The 13,613-nt window shown below is 35.1% G+C and overlaps 1 pseudogene; it reads right to left on the minus strand.

The window, feature by feature from the left end:
• Positions 1 to 222: 222 nt before the first annotated feature.
• On the minus strand, positions 223 to 8,325 carry LOC122025349 (annotated as a pseudogene).
• Between the last annotated feature and the right edge of the window lie 5,288 nt (positions 8,326 to 13,613).

Here is a 13,613-nt window from a genome sequence, read left to right on the forward strand (position 1 = left end):
ATCGATTAAAAAAAAAATAGAATAACTGATATCAATTAAAAAAACGTTCTTTTATTGTATGATTTGAAGTTACACTAACATTTCATTTTGAATTGTATGGTGCTGATGCTGCAAGAAGCTGCACCAAACATACAATCATTATAAATTTGATTCTAACTGATCATTTAATTTGAGTAGTAGTCAAAAGGAAGATATGGCGTCGGCTTTGAAAAAGAAGGAAGATGATGAAAGTTTTCATTCAAGTTACGTTCCAAAGTCAGATAACATCCTCGCTATAATGAGCTACATTTCTGGGTCTAGAATGACTGAAACTCATATGGGAAGTTCATCCGGAGGAAACTAATGAAGGAAATCCAATTTTGGACATTTAATTTAATCATGGAAACGAACTCGAATGCGCTAATGATTGTGAATCAAAGTACATGTATATTCGAGTGTTGTGCGACATCTGCCATTGCATGTGTAAACGACTTGAAGCATTGTTGAAATTTACTTGAAATGGAGTTGAATGGCTGAAAACTTCTCTATCCGGTGTAAGAATCAATCGGGGTAAATATGTTCTAGAATCTGAAGTTGGGATCAACATCCATTGCCCATGCAAATTTTGCAAGTAGTGATTTGTTGAATATCTGAAAAAACCAAGGATAAGAAATGGAAGCCACAGCGGCGGGATTACTGATGTACTCAAATAGACAATTTTGACAGAGACATCTTGCAAAAATAAGCTGCAAGAGGAAAATAGAGGGATCAGGTACCTTCTCGATTGGCACTTCATGCCTCTTGCACCATGCGACTGATATTCTCGGGTCAAGGTAATTAATTTTTGATGTTCCAAGGGCAACTGTTTTCAGATCCTCTTTTATTTGTTTATCCATTTCCATTTTTTCTATCTTGGCATCAAGCTGAGCAATTTTATTCTCGATCCTGCAAGTTGAGACACATCAGATCAGAGTTATTTAGGGGAAAAATAAATGTGCAAGTCAAAGAATTCACTAAGTTCATTACGCTTGAGGGGCCAAGTTCTTCTTTGGCTTCACGTCTTTATCTTCAAGTGGAGGCTTCCGTAACTTAGCCCTACTCAAATCTGTTGTCAATTCCTCTCTTTGGGTCTGTTTGCAATACAGACTGAGTGAGAAAAATCAAAGGGAGCATATAAATTGGCTGTAATTTACTGAAGTGGAAAAACTTAAAACCTTTAAATCATTTATCTTTTCATTCAACTTAGACATCTGAGTTTCATGAGACTTTGATACACTGCGTTGGTGATTACAGATAATTGCAACCTGTATTGGAAAACAAACGATGAATCATAACCACAATTCATAGCCAACGACTAAATAGGCAAAACAAGAATATTAACTACCTCTTTGTTTGCATGTTGATAGACTGCCACCTTCTCAGGCACAGAGCCATCCCTGGTTTCCTTATTCAACTGTCATTATTGCAAAATCAACATAAACAAGTGATCCATACTAATCTAGGAATACAGATGGAAATGAAAAACAAAGTATAAAAAAAAAAAACAAGTGTGTATTTGGATTCATACTACTGTACAGAACAAGAAATGGATTGATTTAATAAGTGCACTATCTAAATTCATAAAGATGTAACAGTCCTACAAAATTCTTCAAGTTGTGAATGCACAAAAACAGATTTTTTATTTAAGAGTGGTAAGAATTGATATTTTTTTCAAGCAATCCTTCCCACGTCATCAACCTTCAATAATTGGTAAGAGAATGAATGAGTTGACGGAGCTTTTGAAACCTTGGGCATACAAGGGGAAAAGCATATACAAACATTTGAAGTCAGTGTCTTACTATAACATCCAAGGTAATAGAAGCATTGTATGTACGAAACACTTTTGCAGTGAGTCCAGGCATGAGTTCCTTCAGGTGTGCATTGAGTTTACTTGTATCCAGCAAGTCAAAGAGATCATCAACCTTGTCTTTCTTACTTCCGTTGCTCTTTTTGGCTAACAAAAAAAACAATATTAATAATGTCCCAACACCCTGTTGATAAGAATCTGAACTAAGGAAAAATTTTGAAGTCAACTCACCAGTTCGAAAATCACCAATTGCTGTATAAACAGGTGGTTCAACCTCCACTGTGTTTAAGTATCTAATAGAATCTTTACCTAAGAAGTCAAACTAAAGAAAACAAAATGTTAATTCATAAAATATGTTGAGAAACATAGAAGTGTGTTATACTACCTTCAATTTATTTGGAGGAACTAACTCAACGTTCTCGACCTTTAAAGTGCAGCAACCAACAATATCAGCCTCATCATCATCCTGTACAAATTTATATGAAAAAGGATGAACTTAGACTTAGCCATATGATGTATATTATAATTAATTGCTCTTGAAAGAAAATATATATAAAAAAAAGGACAGCTCAGTGCACGAAGCTCCCGCTATGCGGGATTCCGGGGAAGGGTCCATTGTACGCAGTCTTACCCTGCTTTTTGCAAGAGACTGTTTCCAGAATTCGAACCGGTGACCTTTTTGATCACATGACAACAACTTTACCATTGCGCCAAGACTCCCTTTCTCTTGAAAGAAAATATACATCATGAAAACAAGCAAATGGCTATACAGGTATATGATTGCAACTTTGGAACTATACCTAGCATATCAGTATGGATATATACAATCTAATTGTGTAATTGCCAATATCTTCAGAAGTAAAAAAGCAGAATTCAGCTAATCTCATTGGAATGATAAAACAGGTGGATCAGTGTGGTCTAATATTAAGAAACACAACATGAGCTACCCAGATAATTTAGAAATGGAAGGGAAAAACACAAAAACAATCAAGGATCACAATATAGAAAAACAAAGAACCTATTACACCTTGCCACAGGATTTATACCTTTTCATTGCCAGCCCTGAGTGCCAGCTTATCAATAAGGTAGGTTGCCACTGATATTTGCCTCTTTGTTGGATCTTTACTATTAAAATCTCTTGTATAGTTTGCCCGAATATCTTGTATATAATCCTGCAATACAAATAGCATAACTGAGAGGAACAAAACTGTATTATTCAATAGCAAAGTAAGCAATTACACCCTATAGATTAAACATAATACCTAATGAAATAATAACCAATGTGGGACTAAACTATTAATATTAATACTCCCCTTGAGTTGAAGCATAATACCAATTGATACAATGTTTGCCACAAAAAATCAAAAGAGTCCTACAGATAGAAAAATGACACTGAAAAAAAACTAAGATACTCATTATTTTGAAGATACTAGTAAGCAGGTTGAAATTAAGCTCCCCTTCCCTGTCAAACTTTGAGCTAATACTTAAGTGGGACTGATGAAAACTCGGTCTGTGTTACAAAAGATTACTTAAAAAAATACCATCTTGCTTAACTCTCCTCAATTTAAATATAGTTCAATATTCCTTGGAGAGATAAGGGGGGTTAAGGAGAAGTTTTCAGAGAGAAGACTGAATAAAGATTGATATTTATTAGTGAAAAGAGAAGGCAAGTAAAAGTGACATTTATCTTTTGAAATTGAAACCTTCAAAATTCACTTAAATTGGCCATTCAAGGGGAAAAGAGAGAGAGAGAGAGAGAGAGAAACAAACTGTATACCTTCAACAACCTGGATTTCTCATACTTCTCTTTGTCACTTTGCCCTTTCAATGAACTACTTGCTGCCAGAAAGACATATTTGAACTCTTTTGGATTTATGGGATCATTCCAGAATGCCAACCACGTGACAGTATTATCATGTTTTACTTCTTTCCATCTGAAAAATATAAGATTGACCATTTGTAAATGTAATTTGATTGTCAGAAGTTTTACCAACAAGTTTGATCCATCTGGTACCTGCTTAGCTCAAGTTTTGCTCTGTTAATAACATTACCTTTCACCAGGTATTGGACATTTGGGAATTGGTACATCTTTTCCTATATTGATGGTAATATCTGTTGGCCTAATTCTCTTTTTCAACTTTCCCATCTATAATCACAGCAAACCAACAGTAATTTAGTGGAAAAATAAACAGAAATCGTGGAATTGAATTTGACAAAGTCAACCAGAAACAACTAAAGTAGATATAGTGACAAGGAAATATGACCTTTGGATGCTCTCCTCGACCACGAAATAACCCTGGTGGTTCTACTCTAAAGTTTCCAACCTAAAATAGACCAATTCACTAGTAGTCAGCATAAAAATAACATAGGAGAGTTTATACGCATCACTAATATTGACGTACAACACTTGAAGGAAGCATCAGGAGGCATTGGAATAATAACAAAGATATCATGCATTCATGAGTAAACAATTTCCTACTATAATTAATCCTAAGAAATCAAGTTGGAATTGCTTTAAGAAACATATAGGAAGGATTGAAAACTGCCAGCGTTGGGTGCAAGCCTGGATGAAAAAAAGCAAGTTGGAATCACATTAGGCTCAAACAGCCATTGTAAAACCAAGTCACAAATCTATAAGGATTTCATGGCTCGTTGTTGTTTCTCTCGCTGTTGGTCACAATGAGTCAATGACTTAGAAGTTCATGGTAGAGTATCAACCATATGTTGCATGGGAAGCTTCATGCTACATAAAACATGCTCCGAAGAATTATTTTCCACCCAAAAAACACATAAATAATAAATTCACAATCCTCAACAGTGCTCAGATCATAAAATCTTAATTCAAACTCAAAAGCTATTAGCTTAAATCAAGTTCAAGTTTTTGCTGTCAATTCAGTTGTGCCAAATGCAGCATAAAGCAATTTATCTATAGCTTCATATCATATATAAAACAAAAACGTAGCAAAATTATCATTAGAGGAAACCTTCTCTTTCACACCATCAACAATAGCCCACATATACTTCTCTTCTTGCTTCAATTTTTCTTCCTTTGCAGCCTTCTTTTCCTACATAAGAAGTATAGACACAATGTCTACTTTCCAATAAAAATAATAATTAATTCTGGAAATAGCAAAAAGCATGCAAGTGGCCAAACAAAGTATAATTCAAGTGATTGGTCCCAAAATATAATTTTCATAAACTATACTAAAAGAAAAAAATGAATTTATTCCAAGATAATTTCTAATCATAAACTAAACCAGGATGGTAAATAACCATTAGTCACCATATCATTGGTAGCTTCTAAAAATAATATTCCTAACATAAATGTAAATCTACCGTCATCTTTAACAAGACATACAGATGAAAGTTCATGAAGGTTGTAGGTCTGATAAAACCCTTTGTGAAACAGATAAACAAGAAGCTAAATCATGAATTAATACAAATTATAATATGAAAATAGAGAGATAAAAAGAGGTTTTTGTAATTCGAGAAAATCATTTCACTGGTCAACTGACAATAAGGGGACAAAGGGCCATATAGAAATGTGTGGTGACATCTGAATTTTTTTTGTATTAGCACTAGTTCCATAAACTTTATGAACAATACTATAAGTATGACTTTGAAGAAATAGCAAAAACCTATTCTTGTTATAAGATAATGCCAGAGTCAAAATGCAGAGCACACTACAACAAAAGTGTCTATCTCCTATGACATAATTGAGTCATCATCCTACTTCTGGATAAATGGAGCATAATTTACCTCAGAAGTCATCTGCTTCTTCTTCTCCTTCTCCTTTAGATGCCATTCATATATTGGGGTAAAATCACAGTCCTCAAACTTCTTAATGATGTGATTTTTACCAAGTATTAGTCGCCAATCATCCATAAAGTTTTTGATAAATTGTTTTTTCAGGGCATAATCTGTGTCTTTCATGACAGCAAACATTGTCACCACCTGTAGCGCCAGGAATTTTTAAAAGTTGAGTTCACAATTGTAATTAACCAAAACTAGAGTTCACAATTGTAATTAACCAAAACTAGAGTTCACAATTGTAATTAACCAAAACTCGATGTAGTTGGACAACAAACTATTGCACTTTTTAACAAACAAATACAATTGCTGTAAGAAGTAAAAGAATACCAGAGAAACAACATCATAATAATAAGACAAGTTCAGAAAATCTTTAAAGCTAACCTCTTCTTGTTCAGGAGTCAAATCAACTGGTTGTCCCTTATAAAGCATTTTAATCCCATGAGGCTTGTATAGAGGGGGAAATATAACACCATTGTGTTGCAAGGTAGTCCATTTCTGCTCCCCACCAGATCCAACAGGGGCCTTCAATGACTTTGAGAATTTAGAATCCCTCTTTTTATTCATTGTAAGATTACTTTTCTTGAATGATGAACTAGCAGTTTTCAGCAATGTATTCTGGTTGATTGATGCACTATTAGAAGACGGTGACTTCTTCATTTGTTGTGCAATTGGTGTGTGATCATTATCATCTTCTTTACTTTCTTTACTAACAGAAACCTCCTGTTTAACTTTGGCAGAAACAGAGGTACCTGTTAGCTTTGCTTTCTTACTTAATGAAGATTCTGCAGGATTGGCATCACTAAGAGGTCGCTTTTCTCCACCTTTGGGAGCAGTTGTCTTACTGCTTATGCCCTTCTTGTTAGAGCCATTTAACTTCAATTTAGAAGACAAAGGCTTCTCAGGTCCATTGGAGACTTTCGCGGAAGAAACACCAATAACATTAGACTGAGAAGTGGTTTTTCATCTTCTGAATCATCTGTTTCTTCACTGGTATTGGAAGTCAACTTCATGGATTTAAGTGAAGAAGGCTTTGATTTTTGAGGAGCCTCTGCAGCATGTGAAAAGGCACTTCTGTTGATTACTCCTGAATATTTGAAACTCAATGGTTTGTCATCATCAGAATTCTCACTCTTTATGGTTGGATTGTCCACCAAGTCCATCTTTTCAGTGCTCCTACCTTCAACAATAAGATGTGAAGAATGTATATGTGTTTTCTCTGAGTCCACAGAACATTTTCTCTGAACTATTGCTGAAACAGAATTATGTCTATGACTTAATGGTTTATCATCATCTGAATCAGATAGCTCATCCTCATGCTTTGGCCTCCTATCATTTGTTGTTAATTTATCATGAGATGAATTAGTTGACTGGGCAGGTAGCAAAGATCCAATATTTGATCCTGCCATAGGCTTCTCACTAGATGCCTTAGGGAGTGATGTTGCATTTTGCTTATGTGAGCTGCTATCATTTTGCACAAATTGATGAAAAATAGAGCTGGAATCCTTTTGAGCAGTTGTTTTCTTCAAAGAAGAGGTTGAGTGACCTTGTTTTAACAAAGAGTTTGGCCTCCTAAAAATAATAGGTGCATCATCATCTTCTTCGCTATCATTCATAACTTATTTGATACAACCATCAACTGGCATTAGCAATATCTTAGTTTGAGCAAGTAGACCAAATTCAACCTGAAATATAAAAAGGATTTAGAAGTAAAAATAATATTGGAAATAGCTTATGGTGTGTTTAGAATCTAACAATGGACCAGAAACAGATCGCCAAATCATGTAATCCTTGCTACTCAACTTACATATTTTTGGGGTCACATTGGTGCTTCGACCTACACTTTACCAGTTGAGATAGCATCAGCTTGAAAGAATTGGATATATATATATATATATATATATATATATATATATATATATATATATATATATATATATATATATATATATATATATATATATATATATATATATGCTGCTTTTAATGTACACCCCAAAAGATACAACATGTACGACCATTATCCATCAGTTAGAAGACAAATAAATCCCGTCCAGCTAAACAATTGTGGTGTAAGATAAACACTTTCTTCAAGAAATCCAGAGACCACCAATGGCATCAACAACCATCACTTTGACTGGAAAACGTCATGCCGAACAAATGAATAAAACATTCGAAATGGAAATACAATGTACGCAAATCCCAAATCATAAAACCTTCACCTTCGAGCGATAAAGCCACAAAATACACAGGGAAACCAACTAACTGCAGCAATTCGAGGAAAAATTACCCTTTCTAGCATACCTATCGAACAGAGGACAAGAATGGCCCCGCAAATTGTGGTCTTTTGGAGTGAACAGGTATCTCCCAAGGCGCAACCTGGAATGACTGTGAGTCCGAGAAACGATTACTGCAGCGAGATTCAGCTCCTAGTCGAAGAATTATAGTGCTGGGGCCTGGGAGGCGATTAGGGTTTTGTTGAGTAATGACTCAACTTGCCTATTCTCCACCCTTTATCTCTGTGTACGTGTATCTCTCAGCTTTTAGAAATCCCTCTTTCTATCCGATACCCGAAGTGAGATTGTCGCCTCTTCTGGTTCAGGGATGATCAAGACTCTCTCGCATGATCAATTCGCTAGCTCGCCGTTCTGTTTCGACCTTCTCGCTTTGCTCCCAAAATGCAGTGAGGAGATGATCAAAACTTGCAGCAACCCCCTTATCTTTTACGGAATTGCTTATCGAATTATTTTCCCGGTTGGGATGTGAAAAATTACCAAACTTAGATCCGAGACATTAAATGGAGTTTTTTTGTTTTTGTGATACTTTGATCTTGAAAGGGTTTTGAGAAAATGTTTTAAGCAATTTAGAAAAAAAATTAAAAAATTCCGAAGAAAATCATAAAATGATCAGTTTATTTTATTTCTGACTCTTCTCCACACTGTAGAAGACTAACTAAACTCTTGTTTAAGTTAATTGAATTGAGTCAAGTTTACAATTAATTAATTGTTTAAGTTTAGATTGATTTTTTTTAAAGTTGATTCCGATTCGAACTTAAGTTGAGGTTGATTTATATAGATATTACGGAACTTTTTGAGAAAGTTTATCATTTACTCAAAAAATGCTAAGATTTATAAGAAAACATTTACTCAACCAATTTTATTCCACTGGACTCGACATTGTAATATCTTAAGTCATATTAAATTTATTATTATTATTATTATTTATTCCATTGCATTGGTAATGCATTGATTGCGAATTAATTGATTTGAGTTTGTGTGAGATTTTTTTTAACTATCTATTTACTCCCTCTAACTAGTTCTTATGAGTCCCTCTAACTAGTTCTTTGAGTTTGTCCTCTCGGGACGGTGCGATGGTTAAGACATGGGATGTTACCACATGAGGTACTGGGGTCGAAACTAGGCATGACTGAGCATAACCTCCCCCATGTCTTGGCCATTTGCACTAATGGCTAGTAGTCACCCGTGATTTACCTTCTCCGTGTTGGCCTAGGGACGAATTGATGGCTGGGGGCGAGCGAATCACCTTTTTACCACATTATGAGCCAATAGACCTAAAGTTCGAGAATTGAGTTGGACTCAATTTTTCATAAAAACACAAAATAAACACGTACGCGCTTCGCACGTGGCTCTGATACCACTGTAGGGATTTTCGGGCCGCAAAAATCGCCTTTTTGCGTTGCGGAAACCCCGAATCTCATGCCACCAGATCCGTGCGAAGTTTAAAATTCATGTACGAGTTTATCTACTCCTAGATCTACATTAGATCTACAAGATCAGAAGGTATACCTTTGAAGCGATGCCCTTCGCTTAATCCCGCTCGTCCAAATGATATCGGATCTCGAGAATGTCAAAGTAGACGCTCCTCTATGTGTATCCACACGAACAAGGAGATGGAGAAAAGACACTAGAGTGTGGTAGCACCCTTTGTGGCTCTCGGCAATGGAGGAAGAGAGGGAGAGAAGAGAGCTTGAGGAAGAAGATGAGAGTTACACACAAAATGAAAAACTCCTCTCTTGAATAATTGTGGTCGGCCACATTAAGAGGTTAATAACCTCCATGGAATACCAAAAGTCACAACTCTTGGTAACTCCCATGAGGTGACATCCCACTTAAGCAACCATGATGATGTGGAGCATCATCATTGGTCCACTCTTTGCCAACTCACCAATGAGGTGGCAAATGGTCAAGTCAAACTTGACTCTTCATCTTCCTCTCAAGTCAAGTCAAACTTGACCACTTCTCTCCCATGGTTGATCAAATCTAACCATTAGTTCAAGTCAATTTTAATTTAATGAATCTCTATTCATTGAATTAAATTGACTCAATGAGTCTAAGTCCAAATTAGACTCATCTAACATATGAACCAAATTGAGTCCAACTCAATTAGTCTAATTTGGATTACTCTTAATCCAATTTGGTCCATCAAATGGACCTAATCCTTTAGGTTCATCAAATGAACCTAATCTCCATCTAATTGCCCTTTGTGTGTGACCCTATAGGTTCTTATAACATTGGCAATGCTCCTAAACCCATTTAGAAGCATAAGTAATGAGTGGTATCTAGCAACACATCATTACTACCCAAGTTATAAGAATGTTGAGATCCAACATCACCTTGTGACTACTAATTGTGACTCTTCACAATACATGACAAGTGCCCTTCTATCCTTGACATCTAGATTGATCAATGTGAGGCATAGACCGTGTCATCCTCTAATCAATCTAAATCTTGAATCCCAAGTAGACTCACTTAATCAAATGAGCTCAACATCTCATATTGACTCATTTGGGCATGGCCATGCACTTAGTGGTCTCACTCAATCAAGAATATCGATGTCTCTCCCGTCATATAGGAGGGATAGATCCCATCTACATCACTCACATCCCTCCGCATAATTTGTTACATACCCAGTAATCGCCTTTATAGTCCACCCAGTTACGGGTGACGTTTGATGAAGCCAAAGTATGTAACTCCTTATCTAGGGAACCATGGTGACTTCAGGTCCAAGGATTAATAGTCATACTAATAGCCACATGAGAAAGTATATGACACTCATATAACGATCCATGATACTTTCTCATGGCGGGTCATTCAGTATACATTCTCCAATGCATACCCATGTGTCAACTTGATATCTCTATATCCATGACTTGTGAGATCAAGTCATCGAGTTGACCTACATGCTAATCTCGTCGCATTAACATTATCCATGAATGCTAATACTTGACTAGGAATGATTAAGAGTAGTGTTCCCTATATCATCTCACTATCGATTCAACTAACCGATTGATATATAGGTAAGAACCTTCTATTCAAGGACGCTATTATACTTAGTTATTTGGCACCAATACAAGTAAGCATAATAACCATAAACAAATGTCTTTATATATATAAGAATATGATACAACAAGTCCATACAACAATCATCAAATGATTGGCTCTAGGGCTCTAACTAACATTCCTAGTCAAGCATTAATATACAAAGTTAGTATTAATGCATTAAGAATAGCTTGTAGGTCGACGGATGACTTAATCTCACAAGTCATGGATATGAGATATCAGGTTGACACATGGGTATATATTAGAGAATATGTACTGAATGACTCACTATGAGAATGTTTCATGGATCGTTATATGAGTGTCATAAACATTCTCATAGTGATTATTAGTATGAATAATCCTTAGACTTGAAGTCACTACGGTTCCTTATATAAGGAGTTGTGTACTTTGGTATTGACAAACGTCACCTATAATAAGGTGGACTATAAAGTCGATCACTAGATATACAATAAATTATGTGGAGCGATATGAGTGATGTAGATGGGATATAACCCTTCCATATGACAAAAAGTGATATCTATGGACCCTTCAATTAGTATGACATAAGAATGTATGGTCATGCTCAAATGAGTCAATATGCGATATTGAGTTTATTTGATTGAGTATGTCTACTTAAAAATCAAGAAATATAAAGATTGATAAGAGGATGACATGGTCTATGCCTCATTATCAATCTAGATATCAAAGATAGAATGATTGAATCATAAAAGATAATAGACACGGAAAAGTTAGGTCAGATCTCGATATTCTTGTCACTTGGGTAACAATAATGTATTGCTAGATGTCACTCATTGATTATGAATCTGAAATGATTTTAGACACATTGCCAATGTTACTAGAGCTTATTGGATCACACACAAAGAATATGTTGATTTGTAGATAGATTATAGGGTTAAGTCTAATCCGAATTATACACATTGAGTTAGACTCGAATGAATTCAGATTAGACTCATTGAGTAATGAGTTAGACTCATTGGTTTATTGGGTTAATAGTTAATCTAATATACTAAATCTAACCCATTAAGATTAATGAATATTAATAGAGAGTAATACATCATTAATTAAAAAGAAGATCAAGAGACAAAAACTTTTTATATTCATTGGATGAGTACAAAAACCATTTGTAAAATTAACCTTTAGGTGAAGTAACCTTTTTGGTAAAGTAACCTTTAGGTGAAGTAAACTTTTTGGTAAAGTAACCCTTTGGTGAAGTCAACTTTTATAGGTGAAGTAACCTTTTAGGTGAGGGTGATCTTCTTAGTTTTTGCTTTTTTTCCTCTTCTTCTCTTGGCCAAAAACAACCATGTGTAGTTGCTAGGACAATAAAGGTTGTTTCTTCTCCAAGTCGTGAGTTCATGAGACGGACAGAGAATATATTCATGTGGATACCGTAGAGGTGTGGACGTGCTGATCGCATTGAGATCTGCATCTAAATCAAAGTTATTGTTGGAAGTACCGGTTCATGAAATAAAGATAACTATTCTATCTGATAGAATAGAAAAACGTAATATATAACATTCGCAAGGATCTCTAGAGGAATCCTTTTTTCGCTGCATTATGTGTTGTTTTATGCATCAGATTCCTACAGTGGTATCACAGCCACTTGCAAATGTGTATACATTATTTTAGTTTTGTTTTATATGTGATATAGAAGAACATGTATTTAATATGCCATGGTGCATGGTTATGGTCCCTACCCTACTATAATTGGATGATTGTGTGTACGTGCATGTTATAATTCATAATACGGCCTACGTGTTGTACCTTCATCTTTTTCAATATTATTATAAATTTAGACTACCCTCGAATGTAACTCGAGGTTTCTTAGATTTTGTAATGTACAAATTAGAAAGGAATTAGTCTACTAGACGATAGTGAAAAGGGAGAAGGATAATGACACACGACGACCAAGGAAGCACTTGGAGAAGATGCTTTAACCTAAGTTGCCCTTTCAATCTTCTGGTTGGCTTGAGAAGATCATAGTAGATGGGGTCATAACCATGCCACATTTTATTTAGTATATATGTTGATGTATGCCATGATATACAATGATTGTATATGATGCATATGTAGTTTAATCATAATTAGGTCCTTTTAATATGCCTATCATAGTTTGGTACTCACTTTTACTTACATCAATTCTAGACATGTTTGCCAAAGCAAAATGACTTAATTTATCATGATAGATTGTGATAGGACAATTGTGATGTCCAACTATTAAACTTTGAGTGTGACTTAACTAGGTTACCTCAATTAAATTGAAAACTTAGAGGCATATTCCACATGTTGGGCAAATGAACAAATAGTATTATTCATCTAGCTATACAAGAGTTACATTTGATTTAATTGGTACAAGTTACCTACCTATATTATACGAGTCTTGGGTGATTAGCTAAAGTTAACTCAAGATGAGGTATCATATGGATCTTATCCCATATGAATGTCATCATGATTAGATTTGGAACTAGTAGTGTGGGTAAAATCATATCCATGACTTGCTCTTACCAAGCTTTACAATTCAGTGGGAGAATCATTTAATTAAAGACCTAATTACATGATATAAATATGATACATATTTCTATATTTTATTGTTGTAGATCACCATATCGTCAAATGCA

Source organism: Zingiber officinale, chromosome 1A (assembly GCF_018446385.1).
Source record: "Zingiber officinale cultivar Zhangliang chromosome 1A, Zo_v1.1, whole genome shotgun sequence".
NCBI classification, from domain to species: Eukaryota; Viridiplantae; Streptophyta; class Magnoliopsida; order Zingiberales; family Zingiberaceae; genus Zingiber; species Zingiber officinale.